Consider the following 16,524-nt stretch of genomic DNA (forward strand, 5'->3'; position numbering starts at 1 on the left):
AGCCCCAACAAATGTGTGGAATATTTCCAGATTATGATACTATTCAAAATGTTGTTGCCTAATGTCTTGAGCGAGTATATATGTATAAAAACATGTCTGCTTAAAAAGACCCACCATATGCAAGAATTTCATATTAATAAGACTTCACCTTCAGTCTTGGGCCTTCTTTTACCCTGTGCTGGAATGCTCTGCATAGTCCATTTCAAGCCTGATCACAGCCTCAAAGTCCACAAAACTGCATGCATGATGTCTATTCTGATCTGGACTGGAAAAGTAACTCCCAATGACTTTTTTATTGAATTTCCTCATCAGAATTCTTAATGGCATATTTTCTAGGTCTCTGGAGGAATTAGAGGTAGGATAGGGCAGGACTGTAGTTCTTCCTCTTACTCTGTCATATTTGCCCCTTTTTATCCTCAAAGGTCCATGCATCTGAAAGTGATATTACTGCTTTTTTTCTTTCTACAAATATAGGCTGCTTTGGAAATCTTTATATGTCTCAATTTGGAGGACTTTTTGGAAGTCAAAAGAAGGAATTGTCCATTTACTACTATCTTACAAAAATGAAGACACAATGTCCTGTAATAAACTCATATTGCATCTTTGGAATTGGGTGTGAGTCAGTCAGTAAGCAGTATTAAGCACTTACTATATGACAGGAACTATATGAACTGTGCTCAACACTAGGGATGCAAAGAAAGGCAAAAGATAGCCCTTGTATCTGTTAGTCAACTCTCAAAGAACTTGTAGACATATAGGGGAGGCCAGGTAAAAATAACTATGTATGAACAAGGCATAGACAGGATAAACAGGAAATGTTCAGCAAACATATTATGAGAATTTGAGGTAAATAGCTCAAGATAGAATTATTTGGTCTTCAGAAAAGAAATGTGTTCTAACTGCAACTCTAACCCTAATTTTGCCTTTACCTCTAACCCTAACCAATTCCTTTCTCTGGAAGAGGAAAAGAACTTTTTCTGTCACCATAACCTGTAACCAGTGGTTATTTTCCCTGTTCATATATGAATAGAATTCATTCTCATTTCATATGAATTCTATTCCTTCCCATCAACAGTTCCAGCTTATATTTTTTTAAGTCATTTGTATAACTCCCAAGGTTTTGGCATCTTGAATGGATATTGACATGACCTTCATCTCCACTGAGGTGGTATTTTCAAGAATATAGATGGGAATAGTCCCAAATTTGACCTCTAAGAAATAATGTAGCAGTAATCATTCATAGTGCTCCCTACACTTACTAATTCATGCAGACAGATGACATAAGAGCAAAAATAAAGGTTATGAATCACTGCTACTTTAGTAGATGTATATGTCACATCACAAATTGGTATACCCTTTCCATAGATGTAAATAAATAATATTTTGCTTCCTTCAGTTTTCCTGCTCATCCCCTGACCTTGGAAACATTTTTCTGTCAATCAATAGTTCTCTGCCTCTTAATTTTGCTATTTTGTATCCTCTTTGCTTCTTGCCCACATAAGCAAATTAATGTGTTGCACAAAATAGCATTAAAAGTAATCTTAATACCAAGATATGCTGTGAAGAAATAGCCCCCATAAGGTGTATTCTGTCAGACCTACCCGATTAAAGTCCAAAATGACCTTATCCTGTTTCTACCCCACTCCTAATCTTTCATTAATTAGAGTTTTATCCCAGCATTTGACAGCTCATACAGTATAATCATAATTCACATTCTCTATTCTCCTATAAAAAATTACATTACAAATAGCATTGACATGCTGATATTTGTTTGAATAGAGTTTTAATAATCTTAGGGGTATGAAAACCAATTTATTTTTAATAGTTATCCTTTCTTACTGAGATACTATATAAACCATGCTAATCAGTATCAAATTCTGAGATTTTTCTGTTCACAAAACATTAGAATTGTGAATATTCATAACCTAGTTTCACGCTAGAATAATTATTAATTTAAACAACTTTTTTAAAAATCTGCTCATATATTTTTATTCAGGTTTCCGTAGACGTGCAGATCCAGTTACAAGGAGACAATTTCCACATGGTGCTCATAGAATGGATTATATGCACTTTGAGGATGACAGCCGTGCATGGTGGTTTGACATGGACATGGTTATCATCTATATCTATTCAGTAAACTGGGTCATTGGATTCATTGTTTTCTGCTTTCTTTGCTATTTTTTCTTTCCGTTTTAGGAATTTTCACATCTTAATAAAGTTGAACAATTATATAAAGCCTTGATTATGTAAATACCAGTGACTTAAAGAAAATAAGTCTTTTTAAAGTTTTCTGAAGTTTTTATATGTTACAGTATATTGAATTATTTGGTCTGTATAAAGCCTGGGATTGATAAATTACTTATTGATGTTTCTTATGCAGACAGCAGTAAGCTATTTGAACTTAACTCAAAATCAAGCCTATCTAATATATAGCACAGCACTGTTAATCCCATTATATAGCTTTTAATATATTTTGTTTGTATTTTTGCAATTATCATCTTTCTTTCCACATTTTTCCTATTTGAAAAGATGCTTTCTCCTTTTGAAAAAATTAAGTTTGATACTGAAGCATTGATCTAAATAGAGAATATTCTGTATCATTTTAACACACCAGTCAATTTCTGATTATTTTTAGGCAAACTATCTGCCTTGAAAAGAAACCACATTTCTCAGAAACTAAGTCAGAAATTAAGGAAGAATGAATTATTTTGAACTTGAAGTTATTCCCTCTCATTCATATGGATAACTGGAAGCTGGCAGTACCATAATAGGTTGTTTAATATGATCATTTCAAGCACCAAAGAGGGAAAAAAGCAAGGAATATTGAGATTATTGCCTGCCAATAAGAAGGAAATAAATGCCTCTTTTTAGGAAAAAACTCTTTAGGAGTTTTAGGAAACTCCTAGGTACAATTTTGTGACCTTAAGAAATAATTTGCAAAGTGAGTTCAGTATCCTAATGGAGGAACACATGGCCCCAGTTGACTAGCTTAAGTAAAACATGTAAAACGTGTTATTCACTAATCAACTCCTTAGGACAAGGACTTGTTTAAAACAACACTCTCTATACATTATTATTAATTCTGGATAGAGTTTTATCCCAACATTGGCAGCTTAGACAGTATGATTATAAATCCATATTCTTTATTCCCTCATAAAAATAAAAATCACAATAACCCTTTTATCATCAACATGTTGATATTGTTTGAATGAATAGAGTTTTAATAATCTTAGGGCTATGAGAACTAATTTATCTTTAATAATCTTCTCTTGTGAAGGTTACTTCTTATAAACTGTACTTACTCTTTTCAAAAAAAAAAAAAGGAGCATAATAACCTGTAATTTTTAACAGGTTCAAAAGCTTCAAATGTTTTCTCATTGCAGGCAGATTTGAACCAGGTGTCTCTATGAAGCTAAAAAACCTGAATCACAAAGCAAGCTTGCACATTTTAAATCATAAGAATTGTGTTTGTGTTAAATAGGACTCCTAATTTAAAGCATTTTTCCCTCCTAAGATTTATGTCTGAAATAACCTAACAGGCTTATTTCTGTTCTGGGTGGACCCATTCATAAGCTAGAAATAATAATTAATGACAGCACAGGAGCATTGAAGATGTTAAACCTGTGTTTTCAATCTGCCTTAGCAAAAGAAATGAGAAAAACAGAAAGTTTAACATAGTATTTTTAATGAATACCACCCATATCTAGATAGCCTTTACTTTATCACTCTATTCAGGCCCACTTAGCTTCAGTACATTATAATAACTATATTTCAGCTCAACTACCTATTCATCAACATAGATTGTATGAATATTTGATGCTTTTAATATAACATAGATTTAATTTTTAAATTAATGTTTTAATGTGTAGATGAGGCAGCATGTTATAATAATTAGATTGCTGGACAAAGAGGAAGCAAAACCTGTGTTCAAATGCTGCCTCTGACAAGTTTGATCAGCTCTGTCAAGGCACTAAACTTCTGTGTACCTTGGACAATTTCCTAGGACGACTTAAGTATAAATTTTTATTCTCAGTCTGTGGAGGAATTTATCACACTGGATATTCTGTACACTGAAAAAAACATCACATGCTTCCTATATCATATAATTTTGTAGATATGAACAAACATTATTAATGTATACTAAATAATTATATTACTTGGCACTTTCCCCCTAATGAATTTTTCACATCTGTTAGCTCATTTTCTCCTTGTACCATCTGTATATAATGCAGAAATGAAAGAGGAAACCAAGACATGAAGAAAACTCTTTAAGACTTGTGTAAAGTCACACATAGTAAGTCTGTAGTAAAACTGCTGACTATTCAGACTACCTGACTTTCACCACAATGTTAAAAGTATTTTTTAAAAATTCTCAATTTTAATATCTTCCATGAAGTGGGGTTTTTCTTTCATTCATAGAAATAAAAAAAAATTACCTATGAAAAGCCCCCTGAAAAATGCTATTTGATATTTGTCTTTTACTGGTGCTTATCAAAGTTTTAGAAAATACTTTAAAATATTAGATATTTAAAAAAAATAAATTGCATTAAGTGAACTAAGTAGCATGATTTTATTAAGAATAAATAATGTTTTAGAATAAAGTTGATGTGCCTTGGGAACAGATTTCTTACTACAAGTTATTATAGAACCCTAGGCAATTCAGTAGATAGATGTCTTCCAGCCTTGGTTTCCTCACCTATAAAATGAGAGTGGCAAATTGCAAAAATGTCTGTTCTGTAATGCACTTTGAGTCTAACAATTTGTGTAAATAAATTATTAGAACGTATTTTTGTAATGTTATTGAAGCTGTTTTATTGCTGCCATCAATATGACTATTATTGCCACATTATGACTTTTTTCCTCAGCACATAAGACCTGTATTGGACAAAATGTGCAAAATAATTAAAAATCCACCAGCAGATAGAAAGTCTAAGGAAAGATTGGCAGGTCTGCAAGTGCCATGACAAAGGAAAAAAAGGATCCAGATTGAAAGATCATATCACAGCTGGTTAAAGAGTTTGAAGAAAACAAGATCTAAATGGGAACAGATTAAAGAAAGGGAAACATAAAAGGGAAATAGAATATCATAGGTCGTCATGTCTTCCGAGATGTGGAGACTGCTAGGGTAAGATAAGTGAGCAAAAAAAGAAGGAATGTGCCAGTTGTCACTAGAAGCCCATCATGCATATATGAATATGAATGCCTATTTAATCTAATGAACCATACTTACAAAATTCAAATTGATATGCCTGAAAACAACTTTCTGGTTCTTAAAACTATAGTCCCAAACATTTTTTGGGAACTTTTCATTTTCATTTTCTTCAAAATACTTTAGTGAAGATCAGGCAGAGGGGAAAGGATCAGGAAAGAGTGAAGAAAGGAATTGATACTAACTAGATCAAACTATATGCTATTTTTATTGGAAATCCCAACAAACCAAAGGGAAAGGAATGTAGCTACAGTCTGCAAATACATGAATTGAATGATTTAGAGGTCCCTGATTTAAAATAAAAATACATATTATATAGATGGGAATCTCAAGCCACGATAAAAGGCAATTTTATGTTCTATCATGATTTTTCCTATTAGTGATCTGGAAATTTTAGGAGCCTCAATAGGATATAAAAATATGCAAATTTTAGGAATGGCCTATAAGTAAAATTTACAGAATAATACATACTAATTAAAAAGACATCACCAAATCAATCAATGCCACTTAAAATGTGCAAACATAACTAGGTTATAGAAATTGGAAAAAATTGGAAAAGTCAGTGACATGAAATCTAATGATAGTAGCAGATCTAATAGCAGAAGAATAAAGATACAAATTGTTCAGGTGAAAGCTCTAAGTATTCAGGAAATGTGAAGTGAAAAGTTGAAACAATTATCCAAAAGCTATCATCTGCCTCATTTTCCTTTCCTCCCCCCCCCCCCTTCATATAAATAGACCAGGGGACTAAGCCCCCTACTCTTGTGAAGTAAATATTTTTGTCATTTTTACATCTTTTTTACCTAAAATATATGTACTGTCCAATCCCAAAAGAGGAACCAAAAAGAAATAAGGCTGATTGATTAACTGATTAATATTAATGTCAGATCAAAGCAGTGTTCCGAGTCAAATCTGATTGACAGAAAAAATGTGTAATAAAGTCACAGGAATAGTTATGTGTCCAAAAAAAAGCATGTCAGTATGTTATAATTACCTCTTACAATATGTGAATTGGATCACATTTTCAACTAGATAGATTGAAGATTTTTTTTACCTGGAAAGAATAGAGGCATTTAATTATTCAAACCCACTGTTGATGATATAGTTAGTAACAATGAGTCACACTCATTTTATTTTGCTATTACATACTTTTTATAATAAATATTGGTAATCACTAACTACTAGCATTTCTGACACAATTATTCCCTGCTTTTATGATCTGTGTGATAATGTACATCATAGAACATATTGATTTAAACAGGTCAAGAATCAATGAGAGCCACACATATAACTAAGGATGAGATTTGACCCAGATATTAAAGTCAGTCAAACCACAAGTACTGAATATTCATGATGTTTTCCTACTAAATAAAAGATATTTTTAAAATTGCACTATAAATGCTTCAAATTACTTTGAAAGAGCTGCCATTGCATCAAGTGTGATTGATTAATTGATTATTCCTTCCATTGATTATTGTTGGAATTCTTCCATACTTCAGTAGACTGTTTCATTAGCTGTCACTGCCCCAAAATCCATGATGGTGAGCCTTCTGGTTTGAAGACTCAATAAACCTAGTGAGGTCAGTCCTCATCACTGCTATACCTTTACTTGAAACCTGGATAGGCCTTCCCAGGACTTGCATAGCCTAAGGTCATCTCCACACCAGAAAAAAGCATCAGAATACAATTTTAGAGAACTTTTCAAATTTTCTGCAAGTGACATGTATTTAATATTCTTTATTTTTCCACTTATTATAAAGGGAAATAAAGGTTTTTTTTTTTTTAATGCTGCCTTTTAAACTAGCATTGCAGTGGTACCAAAATACTTGTGTTCTTTTCAAATAATCCATACTGTTAATATTTAACAAGCTATGAAACTACTTCTACCCAAGCATCTAGTTCTTTAATGAAAATCTTCAATCTAGAAGTAGAAATAATCACATTTTTCATTTGAGTTCTTTTAAAAGTCTGGATTTACCTATTGTTATTCATTAGATTATTTTCCCAGTGACCTGGATTTTTCTGAATAAGTGATTGGATTATATTTTAGAAATATCTAGGGGCAGCTGGATGGTTCAGTGGATAGAGCACCAGCCCTGAATTCAAGAGGACCTGAGTTCAAATCTGGACTCAGACACTTAACACTTCCTGGCTGTGTGACCCTGGGCAAGTCACTTAACCCCAATTGCCTCAACAACAAAAAAAAGAAAGAAAGAAAAGAATAGAAATATCTACAACTTTAGAGTTGGATAAAACTTCAATGGTGGTCTAGTCCAAGTCCTCTACAAGTTATTCTCTACAACATCCTCTCAAAGTGGTCATCCAGCTTTGTTTTGAGCTTTTTCCTTTTCTGGAGAAGGGGATTCCACTTTCTCTTAGGGCAATTTATTCTACTCTTTTTTTTTTTTCCCCTCATGAATCAAAACCAATTTCTCTGCAATCTCCATTCATTGTTCCTACTTCTCCTTGGGACCAAGCAAAGTATGTGAACCTCACACCTCCACATAGGCCTCCAAGTACTTGAAAGACATTTCCAGTCCTCAAAACCTCCCTTTGCAAGGCTACATAATCCTGTTTCTTTAAAATGATTTTCCTGTGGCATCTTTTTGTTCCCCTTACCATGTAGAATCTAGTTCTAGGAATTGGGAGCCAAAAGACTTTAGAAATGATGCAGCATTACCGATCATTTTACAGATAGATAAAGGGTTAAGAATTTGCTCAGGATCACCCATCCTTTGGAGGATAATGGTAGGACTGCAATCCAGGTTATCTGATTCTTAGGACAGGATTTTTTTCACCCTATTCCACACTGCCTTCTAAGCATATTCCATGTAATTTCTGGATTTTGATTTAGAACACTTTCAAACTTAAGTCTTATCTGATGTTTATCACAAAGGATCATACAGGTAGAAACAAAGCTTTCTCACTTCTCACTATTCATGGACAGGAAACCCAAATGAAAGTTAAAGCAATATTTGGGGTGGGGGTTGGGAAAAGAGGAAAGAAGAGGGTAAGAATTAAAGGAAATGTGAAATGTTTGGGATTCAAGGATTCCTAATTAACTTTCAAGGAATACTTTTCTTGAGCTATTGTCCATAGAGCAAAATTCTCTCCAGCCCCCAAAATTGGGAATTTGGGAGGAAATGAAATAGATTCATAGACTACTAGAAGCACTGATTGTGGGGATCCTTTCTACCTTTGTCAAATATTTCAGCTCTTTCCCTTGCTTTTATTTTTAGATTGAAACACTTCCTTTTCCAACTGCAATTTCTTTCTTCTTGCATTGTCAACTTGGTGAGCTCCTTTTGTAATCATCTTGAATTGATTTTATACCAGCAGCAGTTGAGATTCATTTTTCCTTGTCTACACTTCCTCCTTAAAAGTCATACTGCAGTAATCAACATTGTACAAATGTATACACAATAATATGGTAGAGTAAGATAAAGCTGCACTCAAGAATGCCATCTGTGGCTGTCTTACATACTTTTCAAACTAGATGTCCAGTAGATACCTTAAAATCAATATGTCCAAAATAGAACTCATTATCACCTTTCAAACCCTCTCTGTCCTCTGCACACACCTTCCCTATTACTGTAGAGAGCAACATCCATCCTCCCAGTCCCTCAGGTTCACAGTCTAGATCACATCTTGGATTCCTCTCAATCTCTTACTCCCATATCCAAGCTGTTGTCTGGGCTGGTCAATTTTTGTAACATCTCCCAAATATGTCCTATTCTCCTGACACTACCAACATTGTAGTGCAAGCCTCATCATTTCATATTACTACAACAGCCTACTGGTGGATCTGTCTGCCTCAAGTCTTTCCTCACTTCAATCTATCCTACATTCAGCTACCAAAAGGATTTTCCTAAAACAGTTCCAATGATGTCACTCTCTGCCCCAACTCAGTAAATCCCAGTGGCTTCCTATCGCCCCCAGAATCAAATACAAAATATTCAAATCCCTTCGTAACCTCATCCCCTCCTACCTTTCCATTCTTTTTATACCTTTCTTCCCAAATCGCACTCTTTCATTCAATGATGCTGGCTTCCTGGCTATTCCATTAATAAGACACCCCATCTTTCAGCTCTGAGCATTCTCTCCTATTGTCTCCCATGTTTAAAATGTCTGCCTTCCTCCATTCTAACTCCTGACCTCCATAGCCTCCTTCAAGTTTCAACTAATATCCTACTTGACAGGAAGCCTTCCCCACCCCTGAATTCAACTCTCTTCCAATTCTGTTAATTTCCTATTTATCAGCTATGTAATTTATTTTGTCTGTATTGGTTTCCATGTTGCCTCCCCTATTAGATTGTAAGTTCTTTGAGGGCAAGGACTGTGCCTAATAAAGGCTTTTTGAATTATTTTGCTTCCACTTCCCAGAAGGAACTTCTTCCCCACTCTCTTAGGCAACATGGAATAGGCCCAGGTCAAAGCTTTTTTGGCACCTGATGGTCCTGGATTCCCTGATTCAGTTTCTAGATCATATAAGGATATTAAAAAGTCCCAAGCCACATTATCAGACTTATTGAATTATCAGACTTAATGAATACATAGGAATAAGTGAGTCACTAGGTCCTGCAAACTTTCTGATTAGCTATATTTTCATCAGAAAGCAAGGGAAGGCATATCTATTAAAATTGAAAATAATACCACCATATCCTTGCTGCATATCTTTCTTTGGGAAAAGTAAATCTCCTTTGTTCAGTGACTTGCAAGTGCTGCATTTTATCCCAAAATCAAACTGGGACTAAGAAGTGTACTGGTGTCAGAGCTATGCTTACAACATATCAGATATATATATATAATTAAATGAAATTTTCATACAAAATTTTAATGTATGATTATTTGGAGATATAACTATGACTCAGAAATCAAGTTCATGATTTACACAATGCCATCATAATGCCATAGAAATAATGTTGGATTTGGAGTCAGAGATCATAGGTTTACCTTCTGGCTTTTCTATTTAATTAACATTGTTAGAATCTTGGGGATGTTTATTTCTCTAAATTTTAGCTTTGTCATCTTTAAAGAGAGGAAGCTGAACATCATGGTCTCTTCCCGACCCATAATAAATGCTCTAGCCATTATCTTCAAACTACAAATCTATGCTCCAAAGGCAGTTTTTGATTAATCATATCCTCTTTCACTGATATCCCAAAAAAGGAATTTACCTTTATACCTGGGAATAATTAGTACATGTCCAAATATCTACCACAAAATGGAAAAAAAAAAAGCATGGTGTTCATATGAAAGTATTTAGGTGTATATAACATCAGATGTAGAACAGGCTCTATTTAGGCAAACAAACAACAAAAAAAGAGGACTTAACTCCAAGTCCATAAAAAGTCTAAACGTAGCCCCTTCAGTCTCCAAAGGATCCCACTTCCTCCAGGAACCTTATGTATTTCTCTTGATATATTACTACTCTGAAATTAAGGGAATTCCTGCTAATAGAAAGCATCCATGATCACTAAGGTGTGATCAAGCCCTCTGGAGTTCACTTAATATACAACACTAGAAGAGGACAAGGTCCAGGTTATCTCATGATATCATTGTTCTTTTGCAGTTCTTCAGCCCAGCTCCTAAAACATCCCAATAGATTACCAGATCCTCTCCATTAGCCCCAGTACAACTAAAACAGTGCTTCCAGCTTAAAACGAAGACTTTCAGAAGAGGCATTTCTGCTGATCCCCCACCGTTTATTGTCCTATATAGGATCATATTGTTTTCTGGAGGGTGCTCAGAAAAACAAGCTTTTTATCAAGGAAATTAAGGCTGTACAAAGTCTGTCTTCTCTCTGTGTATTTAATCCTTCAGTCCTCCTTACAAAGATAATATTCAAGGGAATAATTTAAGCATATGAACCAGTATGTAAATCATTCTCAATATAGTGTTTTTCCATTGTTTTTATAACATATGCATATATGCAAATATATTTCATTATTTATCAGTGACATGTAAAAAAATTGAACATTCATTTTTCAAAGTTTTGAGTTCCAACCTCTCTTCTCTCCTCTCTTTAATAAGGTAAGCAATTTGATATAGGTTACACCTGTTAAATCATGCAAAACAAAATTCCATATTAGTCATGCTGTAGAAGAAAACAGACAACCCCCTTCCCCCAAAAAAATTGTATACTTTGATCTGCATTCATAATCCATCAGTTCTTTCTCTGGAGCTAAATAGTATTTTTCATCATGAGTCCTTTGGCACTGTCTTGAATCATTGTATTGCTGAGAATAGCTTAGTCATTCATAGTTGATCATCTTGCAACATTGCTTGTATTGTGTACAGTACTGTGTACTGTAGTTTTTGCATTCATTAAGTCTTCCCAAGTTTTTCTGAAGCCATTGTGCTTATCATACAATACTATTCTATACAATAATATTCTATCACAATCATAAATCATAGATCAACCATTCTCCAGTTTATAGGCATCCCTTCAATTTCCATTTCTTAGCTACCACAAAGAGAACTGTTATAAATATTTTTGTACAAATTGATTCTTTTCCCATTAAAAAAATCTCTTTCATCAATTGGAGAATGGCTGAATAAATTGTGGTATATGAATATTATGGAATATTATTGTTCTGTAAGAAATGACCAATAGGATGATTTCAGAAAGGCCTGGAGAGACTTCCATGAACTGATGCTGAGTGTAATGAGCAGGACCAGGAGATCATTATATACTTCAACAACAATACTATATGATGATCAATTCTGATGGACCTGGCTATCCTCAGCAATGAGATCAACCAAATCAGTTCCAATGGAGCAGTAATGAACTGAATCAGCTACGCCCAGCGAAAGAATTCCAGGAGATGACTAAAAACCATTACATTGAATTCCCAATCCCTATATTTTTGCCCACCTACATTTTTGATTTCCTTCACAGGCTTATTGTACAATATTTCAGAGTCCAATTCTTTTTATACAGCAAAATACCGTTTTGGTCATGTATACTTATTGTGTATCTAATTTATATTTTAATATATTTAACATCTACTGGTCGACCTGCCATCTGGGGGAGGGGGTGAGGAGGAGGGGAAAAATTGGAACAAGAGGTTTGGCAATTGTCAATGCTGTAAAGTTGCCCATACATATAACCTGTAAATAAAAGGCTATTTAAAAAAAATCTCTTTCTGATACAAACCTATTGATAAATCAAAGGGTATAGCCAGTTATAGCCTTTGGGGCACAGTTTCAAATTGTTCTCCAAAAAGGTTAGATTACTTTACAACTACATCAGCAATGCCTTAGTTTTCCCATATTCCCTCTAGCATTTACCATTTTCCTTTTCTGTTATAGCCAAACTAATAGGTGTGAGGTGGTACCTTAGAATTGAGTGATTTAGAACCTTTTTCATATGACCAGATAGATTTGATTTCTTCATATCAAAATTGCCTGTTCATATTGATTGACCATTTCTCAATTGGGAATGACTTTTATTCTTATAAATTTGACTAAATACTGTATATATTTGCGAAACGAATCCTTTAATCAGAAAAACTTGCTGTAAAAATATTTTCCCAGTTTCCTGCTTTCCTTCAAATCTTAACTGCATTGGTTTTGTTTGTATAAATTCTTTTTTAATTTGATGTAATCAAAATTATGCATTTACATCCCATAATGCTATCTTTTATTTTGTCATAAATTCTTCCCTTATCCCAAGTCCTGACAGGAAAACTTTTGCATGTTCTGCTTATATGCTTATTATATCACCCTACATCATGTACCCTTTTTAATTTTATGTTGGTAAACATCAGTATGATATTGATTTCTGCCAAACTGCTTTCCAATTTTTCTCAGCAATTTATATCAAATAGTCCTTGTTCCAAAAGATGGGTTCTTTGAGTTTATAAAACACTAGCTTATTCTGATCATTTTATACTCTGTATTGTGTACCTAATCTATTCCAGTGCTCCACCACTTCATTTCTTAGCTAGTACCAGACTGGTTTAATGTTTACTAATTTGTTTGAGATGTAGTACAAATAGGCCACCACCTTCCTTTGCATTTTTTTCATTGATACTCTTGGTATTCTTCACCAGATGAATTAGTTCTCCCAGATGAATTTTATTGTTACTTTGATACCTCCATAAAATCACTTTTGGTAGTTTGAGTGGAATGGGATTGAACAGGTGAATTAATTTAAGTGGAACAGTCATTTCTATTACATCAGATCAAACTGCCCATGAGCAATTAATATTTCTCCAATAGTTTAGATCTGAGGTTATTTGTGTGAAAACTGTTTTGTAATTGTGACCATAAAGTTACTGGGTTTATCTTAACAGGTAAACTCCCAAATTTTACTTATATTATTTTCAATTCTTTTTTTCTTTTTCTTTTCTTTTTTTACTAGTATTTTATTTTTCTAAATACATAAAAGATAGTTTTCAACATTCACTTATATAAAATCTTGCATTCCAAATTGTTCTGTCTCTCCTCCTTCTCCACCCTTTCTCTAAGACAGCAAGCAATCTGATACAGGTTAAACATGTCTGGAATTATTTTAAGTGGAACTTCAATCTATTCCTGCTGGACTTTGTTGACAATATATAGAAATGCAAATGATGGGGCATCTAGTTGGTGTAGTGGATAAAGCACCAGCCCTGAAGTCAGGAAGATTTGTGGCATCAAACACTTGACACTTCCTGGCTGTGAGACCCTGGGCAAGTCACTTAACCCCAATTGCCTCAGGGAAAAAAATCAAATGCTTTGTATGGATTTATTTTATATCTTACCACTTTGATGAAGTTAATTGTTTCAAATAGTTTTTAGATGATGCACTAGAATTCTAAATATACCATCATATAATCTACAAAGAATAATAGTTTTGTTTTCTCACTGTTTACTTGAATTCCTTCAATTTCTTTTTCTTCTCTTATTGCTACAGTGAATATTTCTAGTATCATATTGAATAATAGTGGTGATAATGGGTGTCTTTGCTTTATTCCTGATCTTAATGGAAAGTTTTTCTCCATTACAGACAATGCTTATTGAGTATTTTAGATATCATTTTAAAGAAAGTCCAATTTATTCCTATGCTTTCTAGTGTTTGGAATATGAATGACCATTATATTATTTCCAAAGTCTTTTCTGCACTATTAAATAATCATGATTTTTGGTTGTTTTTTTATTGATATGGTCAATTATGCTGATAATTTTCTTATAATTTCTAAATTGTAGGAAACATCAATAACATCAATAAAATAGAGAAACAGCAGATTCTACCTATATTACACCTCTTTTGAATGGGGAGACTGACCTTCTCTTCAGGAACGATGTTGCTTATCCTTTTGGGGGATAAACAAAAGGTACTGCAGGAAGAAGAGACATGAGAAACCTAGGAGAGAGGAAGGGGACTGGAAAAGCAAGCTTGGAAGCAGGCTATGTGATAAGAGATGAAAAAAGGAAGAGATCCCTTCTATGTACTAAGCACTATTAAGTACTTGAACAGCTTTTCAAAAGATCTGGATTAGTATTCTGCTACAACACATATTAGTGCCCTAGCCAAAAATCTGCAATTCTAGAGCAGTGAGAGCCATAGGGCCTCTCCTACTTCTTAGCTAAGTCCTTTTCCCTCTCCTAGTTAGTTAGGTGTACCAGCATGACTTTTTGTATTTTTTGATTGGTTTAGATTTCATTTATCTGCATTAATATCATATTGTAAAATAAATGTTAAGCTATGTTTTTATTTTAAGGCTTACAAACTGTGAGAGAATGTTCTTTTTTAAGTGTATTTATTTAAAACAAATACAAAGTAGAGGGAAAAGACAAAATAGAAAAGGAAAAGACAGAAAAAGGTGACTTGTACATCAGAACATAAGAATTCAAAATATGTAACAATAAATTTGCATTTCAAGAAAGCATATAATAGAAGACACTATATTCAGAACTGTCCATCTTTTCTTTGCTTCCTTGCAAGTTTTCTTTTGTTCTCTACTGTATATTTTTTACTTTATTCTTTTTTACCTCTTTCCTCTCCCCCTCCCCCACACAGGGTACAGTTAAGCATGGATATATTTATGTATATATACATACAGACATATGTAGGTATACATATACATACATCCACTTACCTACCTACTCACATACACACATATATGTACATATACACATACATATATCTAAAACAATATTAATATGAGAATGTAGATTTCTTTTTTGACTGAATCTTTTTTAATTTTGACTTTGAAATCAATGATTAGTACTCCTACTTTTTTTCTAATAAATTCTACTCCTGGTCATTGTTACTGTGTTTTTGTATCTCTTATTTACCATGCCCTTCCATTTTTTTTTTATTTATTTACCATATTTATTTATTTATTTACCATACTCTTCCATTTTTTGCTCCTCCCACCACTCTTTTCCTCCCTCTATATTCCATTTCCATTAATCTATACACCCTTCTTTCTATATCTCTCCTCCTGTTCCCTTCTCCTCATTTCTTTATAAATTCTGGAGGACTTTATTCTCTTATGGATACATATGTATTGTTCCCTCTTTAATCCATTCCCAGTGTAAGTAGGATTTCAGAACTACAAGTCCTTCTTCTCAATCTAAAAATTCTGTGTCAATTCTTGTTCTCACACCTCATTTGTATAACATAATTACTGTTTTCGCCTTTTCCTACTTCTTTTTGCCTTACCCTACTTGTTTTTACTTTTTAGAATCACATGATTCTCAACTCTATGCCAATTTTTCTTTTGAACTACCTAATTGCCAATAAAATCTTACACATGTGGTTTATATTTCCATGTATAAAACATAAACTGTTTATCCTCATTGAGTCTCTTGAAATTAGTGCTCTATGCTGACTCTTATGTAAAATTTTTTATCAAGTTCAGATCCAGAAAATCTGGCAATTCATTGAATGTAACTTTTTTCCATTCAGCATTATGCTTAATTTTATCGAATATAATATTTTCAGCTGCAACTTATAGAGCTTAAATCTATCATATTCCAAGACTTATGGTCTTTTATTGTAGTCACTGACAGATCTTGTGTGATTCTGATTGTGATCCCAGCATATTTGAATTGAGGGGTTTTGTTGTTCTTGTTATTGCTTGTAAAATTTTCTCTTCTATTTGGGGGTTTAGGGGCAGAGCCAAAATGGCAGGGAAAGACAGGACTTTTCTGTGATCTCCTCTAGCCTTCTGTCAAACCAACAGCAGATTAAGCCTCTACACTGGTTTTGAAGTCAAAGAACCACAAATATTTGGAGTACAACACATTTCTAAAAGAAGATACCTTGAAAGAACTTCAGAACAGGTCTTTTTCAAATGGAAGGGGAACAGTTGACAGAG

This window comes from Sarcophilus harrisii, chromosome 1, assembly GCF_902635505.1.
Source record: "Sarcophilus harrisii chromosome 1, mSarHar1.11, whole genome shotgun sequence".
Classification (NCBI taxonomy): domain Eukaryota; kingdom Metazoa; phylum Chordata; class Mammalia; order Dasyuromorphia; family Dasyuridae; genus Sarcophilus; species Sarcophilus harrisii.